Raw genomic sequence first — 12238 nt, forward strand, 5'->3', positions numbered from 1 at the left:
GAGACGGGGGTTTCACCATGTTGACCAGGCTGGTCTTGAACCCCTGAACTCAAGTGATCCGTCCACCTCAGCCTCCCAAAGTGCTGGGATTACAGGTGTGAGCCACTGCGCCTGGCCAGGATGAGAGCATTTTCGATACTCATATTAAGACTGTCTCCTAGAAGATGATAAATGCTAGAAATCAAAGTTTTACAATTAGAGTAAGCAAAGTTGTCAGAGAATGGGACAAAACCCTCTTGACGATCAATTAATGGGGGAGAGCGCTGCTGGAGATTGAGGCAGAACAGGGCCATGGGAAGAAAGGACAATATAATGCCAAAATTCTACCAAATACAAAATTCTTTTTTGAAATGGAATGATTGCACAGCGATAAAAATAGCAATCAGGAACAATTAAATGAACTTGGAGCCCTTCATGTACTTGAAGAAACACCTGTAATTTACTATATGGGAACAGCAAAAAGGATAATTTTTTTTTTTTTTTTTTTTTTTTTTTGAGACTGAGTCTGGCTCTGTCGCCCAGGCTGGAGTGCGGTGGCCGGATCTCAGCTCACTGCAAGCTCTGCCTCCCGGGTTCACGCCATTCTCCTGCCTCAGCCTCCCGAGTAGCTGGGACTACAGGCGCCCGCCACTTCGCCCGGCTAGTTTTTTGTATTTTTTAGTAGAGACGGGGTTTCACCTTGTTAGCCAGGATGGTCTCGATCTCCTGACCTCGTGATCCGCTCGTCTCGGCCTCCCAAAGTGCTGGGATTACAGGCTTGAGCCACCGCGCCCGGCCAAAAAAAGGATAATTATTTAAGCAGCTAAACTAAAGCTTGTTTCTTAACTTTTGATAAATGTGATCTCTTACAAATTCTCAAAGTAGAGAAGGATATTTTATTATACAGCTGTCTAAAATATTGGTTAAAGAGAACTTTTTTGTTTTAACTTGTAGTTAACTTTTTAAAAATTATGGTTAACTTTTAACTTTCAACTACCAATATTTCATATTTATAATTGACTTTTGTAAGTTTTTAAACTGAAAAGTAAACTTTTAACTATCAATATGACCAATGTAAAAGTGAACTATATGCTTGGATGCAAAGCAGTTCATTAATTCTAATGGTATTGCACATTAATCTTGGCTTCAACACAGTCCAAAACTTGCCTAAGCCCTGTTGGTTGCTGGGGAGTTTTTGATTCTTGTGTATGTGTCTAATTTACTAATGAACCTTGGTGTCATTTAGGGCTGAACCAAGCGCATCTGAACGGGTCTGGCCGATCGCAGGCAGCTGGGGAAGGACACCCCGGTGTACTGAGCAGAGCTGGAAGAACACCAGCGCCGGGATGAGTCAGAGGCTCTCAGAGTGTGTAGTGAGTCAGAATCAGTGCCCCCATCCCCCAAGCTGTAGCAAAAAATCAAAAAATAAAAAGGAAAAGAAAAAAAAGGGAGGTATTAAAGGACACACCACAAACCCCCTCTCCATGACTCTTGGTACCCTGAGTGTTATGGACCTTGCCTATTCCAAGGAGGCACAGGCCAGAGGCCATAATGTAAGCCATGGCCAGAGGTGAAACCAGCAAATCTAACTTCAACCCTAACTCTAACGTGATGGACAGCAAGAAAGGGGACAGGTGGGCCAGCATCTGTCACTGGGGTGTCATCACCAGTGATGCATCTTGGGGAATCTGCAAGTGATCTTGGGAGCTGAGAATGCACCAGAATATGTGAGCTCTGGTGTCTTAGAGACTTTGGTTTAAATGTAAATCCTTCCTTTGTCATTAAGCAGGTGTTATTGGGACAAGTCTGTTAAACTCTGAGACACACATCCCTAATCTGAAGGTAATAATGTCCTTTCTCATTAGATGGTTGGTTTGGTGGGGGTGAGGGGTACAGATTGCTAAACAGGATTTCATGGTTTCACTTAGCTCAACACTGAGCCTGACATCAAAGACGTACTCCTTAAATATTTGCTGAATAAATGTCTAAGTGATGCCACCACTAGATCACCCAGCTGAGGCTGTGCTTGACACCTGGTTGACATGTTTTCCAGGACACAGTCTCTTAAGACCCTGTTGCCTATCCCCTGGAGATCAGGAGTAGAGTCTGTTTCCTAATCTGGGAATTTTCTGTGTCCTATAGAAAAAGCTTATGCAGAAAACTTACATATGGAAATATCTCAAATATCCAAAAGCACTGTTCAATAATCTACAGACATGCACAGTGTTTGTGAAAATGACTCTCCTAGCCAGTACGCCACTGGTGAAGATTAATATCTTGGTGATGAGAAACCAGAGGCTTTTGAGGCTTATTTCAGTATTTGTGCTCATTTTTGGAGAACTATCATCCAGAATTCTTTTGACCAAATTTTACTGAAGGCTTCTCCTCTGCAAGGTTTTGTTTTAGGTCCACCCAACAGAAAGAATGACAAGATAACATTCTGAAGCCCTATCTAAAGCCTGCAGTCTTATAGAGGTAAATGACTGCACAGATGCCTGTAGTCCAGGGGCAAGCTGGACTACAGGCATCTGTAGAAGCCTGAAGGCATCTGTAGAAGCCTGAAGACAGAGTTGTGAGACTGTCTCATTAATTTTCGTAATTCTCACTGGATCTATTATTCTGTCACACAAAAAATAATGATCATAATCATGATAATGATGATGAGGATGATGATGATGATAGTAATGTAATTGCAAACATCCCGAGTGCTTCCTATATGCCAAACACTGTGCTAAGGGCTCCGTGCATTCACATATTGCTTCATTTAAGTTTTACAACTCTGTCGGGTAGCTTCTCTTTTAAACTTGATTACAGATAAGAGAATTAAGGCAAAACCTTTTTCTGGAAGATGCAGAAGACATTCATTTGCTCGTTCATCTGAGTGTCAGCATCATATAAAAATTTGGGAAACAAAAATGGAATAAAAAATGTCTTATGTTTCTAGATGGTGCTAGAAAGTAGACTTTGAGGGAAAAGAAGAAGAAAACTAACATTATTTGAATATTATGATGTGCCAAGCACCTTTACACATATGATTTTGTTTAATCTTAATTTTGCAGGTGAAAAAAATGGAAGATTAGAGAGTTAACATAAGTTGAGCCCCCAAATGCCTGACTTTAAAATCTGCATTCTTTCCGTTCTATTACGGAATTCTGGCTCTGTCACTTACTACCCATCTCTGACTTTTTTTCTTTCTTTCTTTCTTGTTTTTTTTTGAGACAGGGTCTCACTCTATGGCCCAGGCTGGAATGCAGTGGTGCAATCTCGGCTCACTGCAAATTCCACCTCCTGGGTTCAAGAGATTCTCCTGCTTCAGCCTCCCGAGTAGCTGGGATTACAGGCACTTGCCACCACTCCTAGCTAATTTTTGTATTTGTAGTAGAGATGGGGTGGGGGAGTCTCACCATGTTGGCCAGGCTGCTCTCGAACTCCTGACCTCAAGTGATCTGCCCACCTCAGCCTCCCAAAGTGGTGGGATTACAGACGTGAGTCACCACGCCTGGCCCCATCTCTGACATTTTTAAAACTTCGGTGTTGTAACAGTAAAATGGAGATGAAAAGCCTGACCACCCACCCCCAAGGATGTTTTGAGAAATCATGTGAAGTAATCGAGATGTTTGACAAAAATGAAACTGGCATGGATGTTGAGAGCAAATAATCCAAATTTGAATGAAGGAGATATGAGCATAACTATGATACAAAACGTTAGCATCATCATACTTGTTTGAGCAAAATGCCTGCAGCACAGAAAAGAGTTATTGCTGTTGCCTGGGTGAGCCACGGAAGAGTCTGTAGAGAAACTGACATTTGAGCTAAGCTCAAACGAGGAGGGTTTCATTAGGTTAAAAAAAGAAAAACAACAGGGAAGTTGAGGAAGGGCATTGTAAGGAGAGGCCACAGTGGAGGCAAAGGAATGGAGGAGTGAGAGCTTGTGATATGTCCAGGGCACAGTGAGTTGTAGAGAATACCAGAGGACCATGTGCCCTGGGAGTGGCAGATGACGAGCCTGGAATGACTGGACCAGATTTAGAAGGGCCTTGAATGCCACCCTAAGGTCTTTGCACTTAATTTTGTAGGCAACTGGGAGCCACCAAGGGTGATTACCCAAAGAATCCATAAGGACAAAGAGTCTGAACAGGGCCTTTTGCCATTCTGTTCTTGTGATGATCACAAAGTCCCATGTTCAGAACATCACAGTCTGTTGCCATGGAAATAGTAATGGGCCTCACTATGGGAATAAATTATCCTCATCATTATACCTTTCTTCCAAGGAACTCAAAGTGTTTGTTGTATGTGTTTTCTTTTCTTTCTTTCTTTCTTTTTTTTAAATAGAAGCACCAGATGGTGGTTAAGGGAAAGAAGAAAGCCTAAAGACTGTTGAATTAAAGGAGATTTCAAAGGAATGGAAGGAAAAACACAAGTTGAATTTTGAAAGGTTTAATCAAAACAGATGGCAGAATATCTCAGCCTGAGGGAAGGGGAAAACTGTCTCAGAAGCCATCTGATTTAGGAGCTTCTTCACCCTGGCTTCCTGGGTCCCTGTCTGCTCCCGCCTGCAGGCTGACTGTTCAGACTGGTTAATGAGGAAGGAAAGGTGTATGTGTGCACATGCATGCATGTGTGTACCAGATAATAGATATGCCAGACACGAGAATTAACATTGTTAAAACGCCCTTTTAATTAAAGTTCTATAAATACTGGTTTATTATGCATGGAATCTTTATTTTCAGATTTTTAAAAAAAATAATCCACAAAGTTATATTATCTTCACAAAATTGTATTTGCTGTTTCCAGTCTGGGGGTAGAAGAAGGAAACTATTGTTTGTGCTTATCTAATTTGCACACACTTTCCTATATCACCTTTTTATTTTTTATTTGTTTATTTTGAGTCAGAGTCTCACTCTGCTGGAGCACGGTGGTGCCATCATAACTGACTGCAGCCTCCAACTCCTGGGCTCAAGCAATCCTCCCGCCTCAGCCTTCTGAGTAGCTGGAACTACAGGCATGTGCCATGTGCCACCATGCCCAGCTAATTTTTTTTTTTTTTTTTTTTGAGACAGAGTCTCACCTCTGTTGCCCAGGCTGGAGTGCAATGGTGCAATCTTGGCTCACTGCAACCTCTACCTCACGGTTCAAGCAATTCTCCTGCTTTGGCCTCCCGAGTAGATGGGACTGCAGGTGTGCACCACCATTCCCAGCTAATTTTTTTTTTTTTTTGTATTTTTAGTAGAGACAGGGTTTCACCATGTTGGCTAGGCTGGTCTCAAACACCTGACCTCAGGTGATCCACCCGCCTCGGCCTCCCAAGGTCCCGAGATTACCAGCGTGAGCCACAGCGCCCAGCCTAATTTTTGTATATTTTGTCGAGATGGGGTTTGTCATGTTGCCCAGGTTGTTTTTGAACTCCTGGACTCAAGCAATCCACCCACCTCAGCCTCCCAAAGTGCTGGGATTACAGGTGTGAGCCACTGTGATTGGCCCAAGTATCATCCTGTTTTAATTTATTGCTCAGGATAGAATAATCCTATTGTTATTCCTTGTTACAGAGGTAGGCCCACAGAGATTGCAAATATTGCCCACGTTACTTCTAAATGGCAGATACGTAGCAGAGCCCTGGTCTGAACTGTGGTCAGCTCAGGCTCTTTCCAAAACTCTGAGAGACTTCTGGACCTGACACTCCAAACAGAGAATCTGAGCAAGTTACTCATTCTGCCTGAGCCTCAGTTTCCTCCATAGGATGGAAAAGCAATGCCTTCTCCAGCATTCTTCCTTTAGGGGCGTGGGCATGGAATGGAACTTGAGTCTGAAGAATGGTAGACACTATGTACAGTTCTGATATCCTGTGCACCTCATTTGAGACCTCTGTGCCCGTGTCTTGCCAGGCTGCCCAGGTTATTTTGAGTGGGCAACTCAAGTTCTAAGGATTGAAATAGTTTTGTTTTGTTTTGTTTTTAATTATAAAATGCAAAAGACAGGAAGAAGTTAGGACATTGGGGTGCTGGAGAGGTTACATTTATATAACAAGTATTTAATGAGTGTCTACTAAGTGCCTTCACTGTGTTAATTGGTGGGAATACTAAAATAAGCAAAATGCACAGGGTCCAGCTACCTTAGAGGGCTTAGAAAAAGAGCAGGCATGCAAGGGTTTCTACCTGGAAGCTGCATTTGAAATGAGGTTTTAGCCATTATCATCCACAGCTTCCTAAACTGATATCTTATTCTGTCTTCAAGGAGGGAAGGAAAAGCATGTTTTTCTTAACCTGCTCTAACAATCTTAGGCATCCGTCCCCACTCCCTGTTCTCCTCAATACAGATCATCCTTACCACATACAATGCTTTTCAGCCTCCTGAATATTTTTGGTTTAGATATGAGCCTCAAATTAGATGGATCAAAATGCTTGAGGATGAATTCTTTATCATTCTACTGTTTATGGACAGCCCGACTGCATAGAAATGCACTGCTGGCTGATAACCCAACCGTCTGGCTGCAGATTGTGGTTTTACTGTGAGTAGGAAGGGGAAGAGAGCAGGGCGAGACAGCTGCTGCAAAAGAGGAGCAGAGTGAGTACACAGAACCCCAGCCCCCAGGGTTCCCGGCTCATCTGCAGCCTGATCTCAAATCCTTCCAACCTGCCACAGCTCAAAAGGGGAACACTTTTCCATAAAAAGCCATGCCTTTCTGTTTGGATGTTTCTCTAACACACGCTGTCTCTAAAGTGCTTGGTTTTCTCTTCTCACCGACTTTGATTCACCTTATACAGTTCTGCGCACGGCTACATTTTACTGAAGCTTAAGTGAATTTGAAAGAGTTTCTTACCCAATGTCGTTGGGTATTGGGGCTGGTGGGAACATAAAAGAACCTTTTCTGAGGAGGAGGATTGAGGTTGGAACCAGTGATGCATATCCCGAACAGGCTACAAAATGCCAGGAAGTCTTTAGAGAACTGAGAAAAAAACAAAACCAAACAGGGCTTAGAAAACCTGGAAAGGGCCGGGCGTGGTGGCTCACGCCTGCAATCCCAGGACTTTGGGAAGCCAAGCTGGGCAGATGGCTTGAGCTCAGGAGTTCAAGACCAGCCTGGGCAACATGGTGAAACCTCATCTCTACTAAAAATACAAAAATTTAGCTGCGTGTGGTGGTGTGTGCCTGTGGTCCCAGTTTGGGAGGCTGAGGCAGGAGCATCACCTTGAGCCCCGGAGGTTGAGGCTGCTGTGAGCCGTAATAGCCATGACAGAGCGCTCCTCCACACTCCAGCTTGAGTGACAGAGTGAGATCTCATCTCTAAAAAAAATTTTTAAAAAGAAACAAAAAGAAAACCTGAAAAGACAATGATGAGAAGCAGCAGTTGGGAGCAGAGAAGAGAAAGTGATCAGGAGGAATGCAGAAGAGACAGAGGCCATTATGAGGGTCTCCTGGATTTTTATGGTCATCCCAGGTTCATTCTAGGGCAAGAATAGATGGACTTCAGTAGAATTGGCCATGGCCATGGAAAGGATTTTGGATTTTATTTTAGGGTTCATTAAATTGGATGTTGGGAGTCAAGGAGAAGGAGGACTCAAGGACATCAAGTTGAGCAACTGATGGTGCCATTTATGGAGAGGAAGGCCAGGGTCAAGAGAATCTAAACAATTTCATTTTGCCATTGTAAATTTGAGTTGTGTTTGGATGCAGGAGTCTGAAACTCAGAGGAGAGGTCTGAATTGGAGAAACGAATTTGGGAGTCGCCAACACATAGATTCTTAATGCCATAGGAATGGAGGTAATCATCCAGGAAGACAGTCCTTCTCCTAACCTGTGTTTTAAAAGGGGAGAAAATTGAAGCTGGGGGAGGTCAAAAAACTTGTTAAATAGACCCATTTTGCCACCAGTGAATGATGGAACCTAGATTCAAACCAAAGGCCACAGTGGGTATAGAGTAGCTACTATTATTGCTGTTGTTGTTCCTGTTGTCATGGCTATTATTTCTTGCTGAGATTAAGGGCTTGGCTCCATGACATTTATGTAAAACCAGTTCAGCTCCCTAAACAGCCCCCATAAAATTCCTCTGTGATGATACTCCAGTGCCCTGGGAAATCCTAAGGCTCTGCCTCCCACCTGTCATTAGAAATTGCTTGTCCTGTCCTGGGAGCTCCAGTACCTGTTCCACTGCCCAGCACCTGGTTATTTCTGCTGCGTTTCCCAGTTTCTTTGACTTGACACTTCAGTGGGACTCTCTGTGAGGCACATGCCCAGCTTTGCCCACGGGTGCTATCTTTCCCTTGGCTCCATCAATTACAGCCCATGAGCCAGTTGTGCCTCATCTCTGAGACCACTCCTGGCTCTCAGATCCCTAAAGCAAGTATGGTTCCCTGTGTACTTGCCTGTCCAGGAGGAAAGTTCAGGCAGTATCTTGGCTCTGTGCTTCAATCTATTCTTTCCGTTAAAGGCATCCTGGATATTCTTCTGAGGCCTACCTTATTTTTCCAGACTTGAGCTAATCTAATAAGATTTTTCATTCCATCATCTTGCCTCTTCTGAGCCTTTTCTTGCTTTTCTCTTCCATTCTTCCCTTGTAGTCTTTAATGCTTTTCAAAAAACCTACTTTACCTCCTTCTTCTTGTTTTAAGGTGTTCTTGTTTTTTTTTTCTTTTTCTTTTTTTTTGAAGACCTTTCACAATTTCGTTCCTAGGTATTGCTTTCTCCCACACCGTGCCTGATTATTTCTAGCTTCAACATTAAAAAAAATAATAATTTAATCTTCATTGTTACCTTTTATTTATTTATTTTTTTTGAGACAGGGTTCACTCTGTTGTTCAGGCTGGAGTGTGGTGGTACTATCTTGGCTCACTGCAGCTTCCACCTCTGCCTCCTGGGTTCAAGCAGTTCTCCTGCCTCAGCCTCCCCAGTACCTGGGACCACAAGCATGCACCACCTTGCCTGGCTAATTTTTGTATTTTTAGTAGAGATGGGGTGTCACCATTTTGGCCAGGCTGGTCTCAAACTCCTGGCCTCACATGATCTGGCTGCCTTGGCCTCCAAAAGTGCTAGGATTACAGGTGTGAGCCACTACACCCGGCTACCATTACCATTTGACATTGGCCGATTCTACCTTGCTCTGGGGTATCTTATCAAAATTCATGAGTATTGTTTGGGAGAGGGCTAGGAATTTAATCCTCCATTTTTCCTCCATTGCTAAGAGACCTTCCAGTAGAATGCATCTATTGGTTGTTGATAGTCAACATTCATTCAGATTGTTCAGTAGCCTGCTGACCAGCTATTTAATATTTTTAAGATTCTCTCCCTTCAAATATCAACATTTCTACAATAGAGGCATATAGAGACTGACAACTTTTTTTTTTTTTTTGAGACAGTCTTGCTCTGTAGCCCAGGCTGGAGTGCAGCAGCCGGATCTCAGCTCACTGCAAGCTCCGCCTCCCGGGTTCATGCCATTCTCCTGCCTCAGCCTCCCGAGTAGCTGGGACTACAGCCGCCCGCCACCACGCCTGGCTAATTTTTTGTATTTTTAATAAAGACAGGGTTTCACCGTGTTAGCCAGGATGGTCACGATCTCGTAACTTCGTGATCCTCCCGCCTCGGCCTTCCAAAGGGCTGGGATTACAGGCGTGAGCCACCGCGTCTGGCCGAGAATGACAACCTTTTAACTTGAATAACCAGCCTGAGAATTCACAGAATCGAAATACCAGTTTGTAAGATTTTAGGGGGCCCACTGACCTCTACATTCTTTCTGGAAATAATATGAAGAAATAAGGTCAGCAAAAACTCAAAACAGAAAGTTTATAGGGCTTCCTTGCCGAGAATTGATGCTGCTATTATCATTCAAAAGGTGAGGGTTCCCTGTGCCTCCATCCAGTAATTCTCAACCAGGGACACTCTTGACTCTTAGGGGAAATACAAGAATTCCCAGGTGCAGGGGAGGGGATAGTTTGAAAAACATACATTCTAGGATTGAGCATGTTTTTTCAAAGTATTTTATATATATTATATAGATACATATTTCTGTTTTTTTAAACTCCATCTTAAAAACATATATATATATGTGTATCTATATGTATTTTTTTCTAAGACGGAGCCTTGCTCTGTCGCCCAGGCTGGAGTGTAGTGGTGCGATCTCAGCTCACTGCAACCTCCGCCTCCTGGGTTCAAGCAATTCTCCTGCCTCAGCCTCCTGAGTAGCTGGGATTACAGGTGTCCACCACGACGTCCAGCTAACTTTTGTATTTTCAATAGAGACGGAGTTTCACCATGTTGGCCAGGCTGGTCTCGAACTCCTGACCTTAAGTGATCCACCTGCCTTGGCCTCCCAAAGGGCTGGGATTACAGGCGTGAGCCACTGTGTTCAGACTAGAATATATATATATATATATATATATTTTTTTTTTTTTTTTTTTGTGCCCTGTCGCCCAGGCTGGAGTGCAGTGGCCGGATCTCAGCTCACTGCAAGCTCCGCCTCCCAGGTTCACGCCATTCTCCGGCCTCAGCCTCCCGAGTAGCTGGGACTACAGGCGCTGCCACCTCGCCCGGCTATTTTTTGTATTTCTTAGTAGAGACGGGGTTTCACCGTGTTAGCCAGGATGGTCTCGATCTCCTGACCTCGTGATCCGCCCATCTCGGCCTCCCAAAGTGCTGGGATTACAGGCGTGAGCCACTGTGTTCAGACTAGAATATATTTTTTAATATTTGACAAATAAATGAGGCATTTTGTTTTCATCATGTGAATTAAAGAAAGTAAAACTGAGCCTGGGCAACAAAGTGAGACTCTGTTTCTGCAAAAAACTGGAAACAAAAACGCTAGTCAGGGCAGGGTGCAGTGGCTCATGCCTGTGATCCCAGCACTTTGGGAGGCCGAGGCAGGTGGATCACTTAAGCTCAGGAGTTTGAGACCAGCCTGGCCAACATGGTGAAACCCCATCTCTACTAAAAATACAAAAATTAGCCGGGCATGGTGGCATGCACCTGTAATCCCAGCTACTCAGGAGGCTAAGGCAGAAGAATTTCTTGAACCCAGGAGGCCAAGGTTGCAGGGAGCCGAGATTGTGCCACTGCACTCCAGCCTGGGTGACAGAGTGAGACTCCCCCTCAAAAAAAAAAAAAAAAAAAGTTAGTTGGGCCTGCTGTCATGTACCTACCGTCCCAGCTACTGGGGAGGCTGAGATGAGAGGATCAACTGAGTCCGGGAGGTCGAGGCTGCAATGAGCTATGAGCAAGCCCCTGCACTCCAGCCTGAGTGACAGAGCAAGACTCTATCTCAAAAAAGAAAAAAAGTAAAACTGGACATATGCAGAAAATAAAATAATCTCAATAGAGAGGGAGAGGGAAATGTTTTTCTAACTTTTTTGTTGTGAACCACAGTAGGAAATACATTTTACATCTTAACTCAGTACACACTGTGTGTGTGTATGTGTGTGTGTGTGTGTGTGTAATTACAACAACCAAAACATCTGTTTTTTAAAACAGTACATACTATTCTTTTTAAAAAATGCTAGTCAAGACCATTCAAATTGATTTCATGACCTACAGTTTGAAAAACATTGCCCTGAGGTGATAGGTGATAGTGTCAGAATCTTGGGAGAGGGTAAGATTTTTAAATTTATCAAAAAAGAAGCATTTTTAAGAGTTGACCATGTCCTTAAGAGTGCAGACTTACTTTTCTTTTTATTTTCTTTAGGGTCTCTTTTATTCCTGCTTACATGAACAATGAGTGAGATTGCAAAGCCAGTTTACTACAGCATGTGGAAATCTTAGATGATATACTACACGAAGTTGGTAAATCGCAGGTACATGGTTCCATTGTTTAAACTTAAATTAATCTAACAACATATTAAAAGCTTGTTTAATAAATAGTTTATCATGTGGTTTTTAGTTCTATCAGGTCAATTTTACCCCCCATTCTAAATGCAGGTCCAGTTCTTAGCTCACCTGGCTCACAGGAAAGCCAAGTCCTATTTTCCCTACATACTTGAGACCTCATCCTCCCATACAGGACGGGTCACATTCCACTCAGTCTCTTGAAATCCCAAGCAGTGATATTCTCTTTTCACCTCCACCCACCCATCCATCAACATACCTTGCAACTGGCTTCTCTTGCTGGTCTTCTACTTAAACTACTTTTAAAGTAAAGCCCTTTCTAAGAGTGACTTTCTAATCTTTTCTCCTAGATCCTGATCTCACAGCTCCTATATTCTGCTTCTTTCTACAGATCCATTTCCTGTCTATTGACAGCTTCCTCTGCATTATCATTGTTTCTTGTCTCTTGAACTTT

At 43.3% G+C, this 12238-nt stretch overlaps 1 long non-coding RNA gene across 1 annotated transcript; it reads left to right on the forward strand.

Moving 5' to 3' along the window:
• Positions 1-696: 696 nt before the first annotated feature.
• On the forward strand, positions 697-4679 carry LOC110741038. Its single transcript, XR_002516569.2, has 2 exons — positions 697-1821; positions 4312-4679. It is a non-coding gene; the product is annotated as an uncharacterized LOC110741038 (long non-coding RNA).
• Positions 4680-12238: the final 7559 nt, after the last annotated feature.

This window comes from Papio anubis, chromosome 14, assembly GCF_008728515.1.
Source record: "Papio anubis isolate 15944 chromosome 14, Panubis1.0, whole genome shotgun sequence".
NCBI lineage: Eukaryota > Metazoa > Chordata > Mammalia > Primates > Cercopithecidae > Papio > Papio anubis.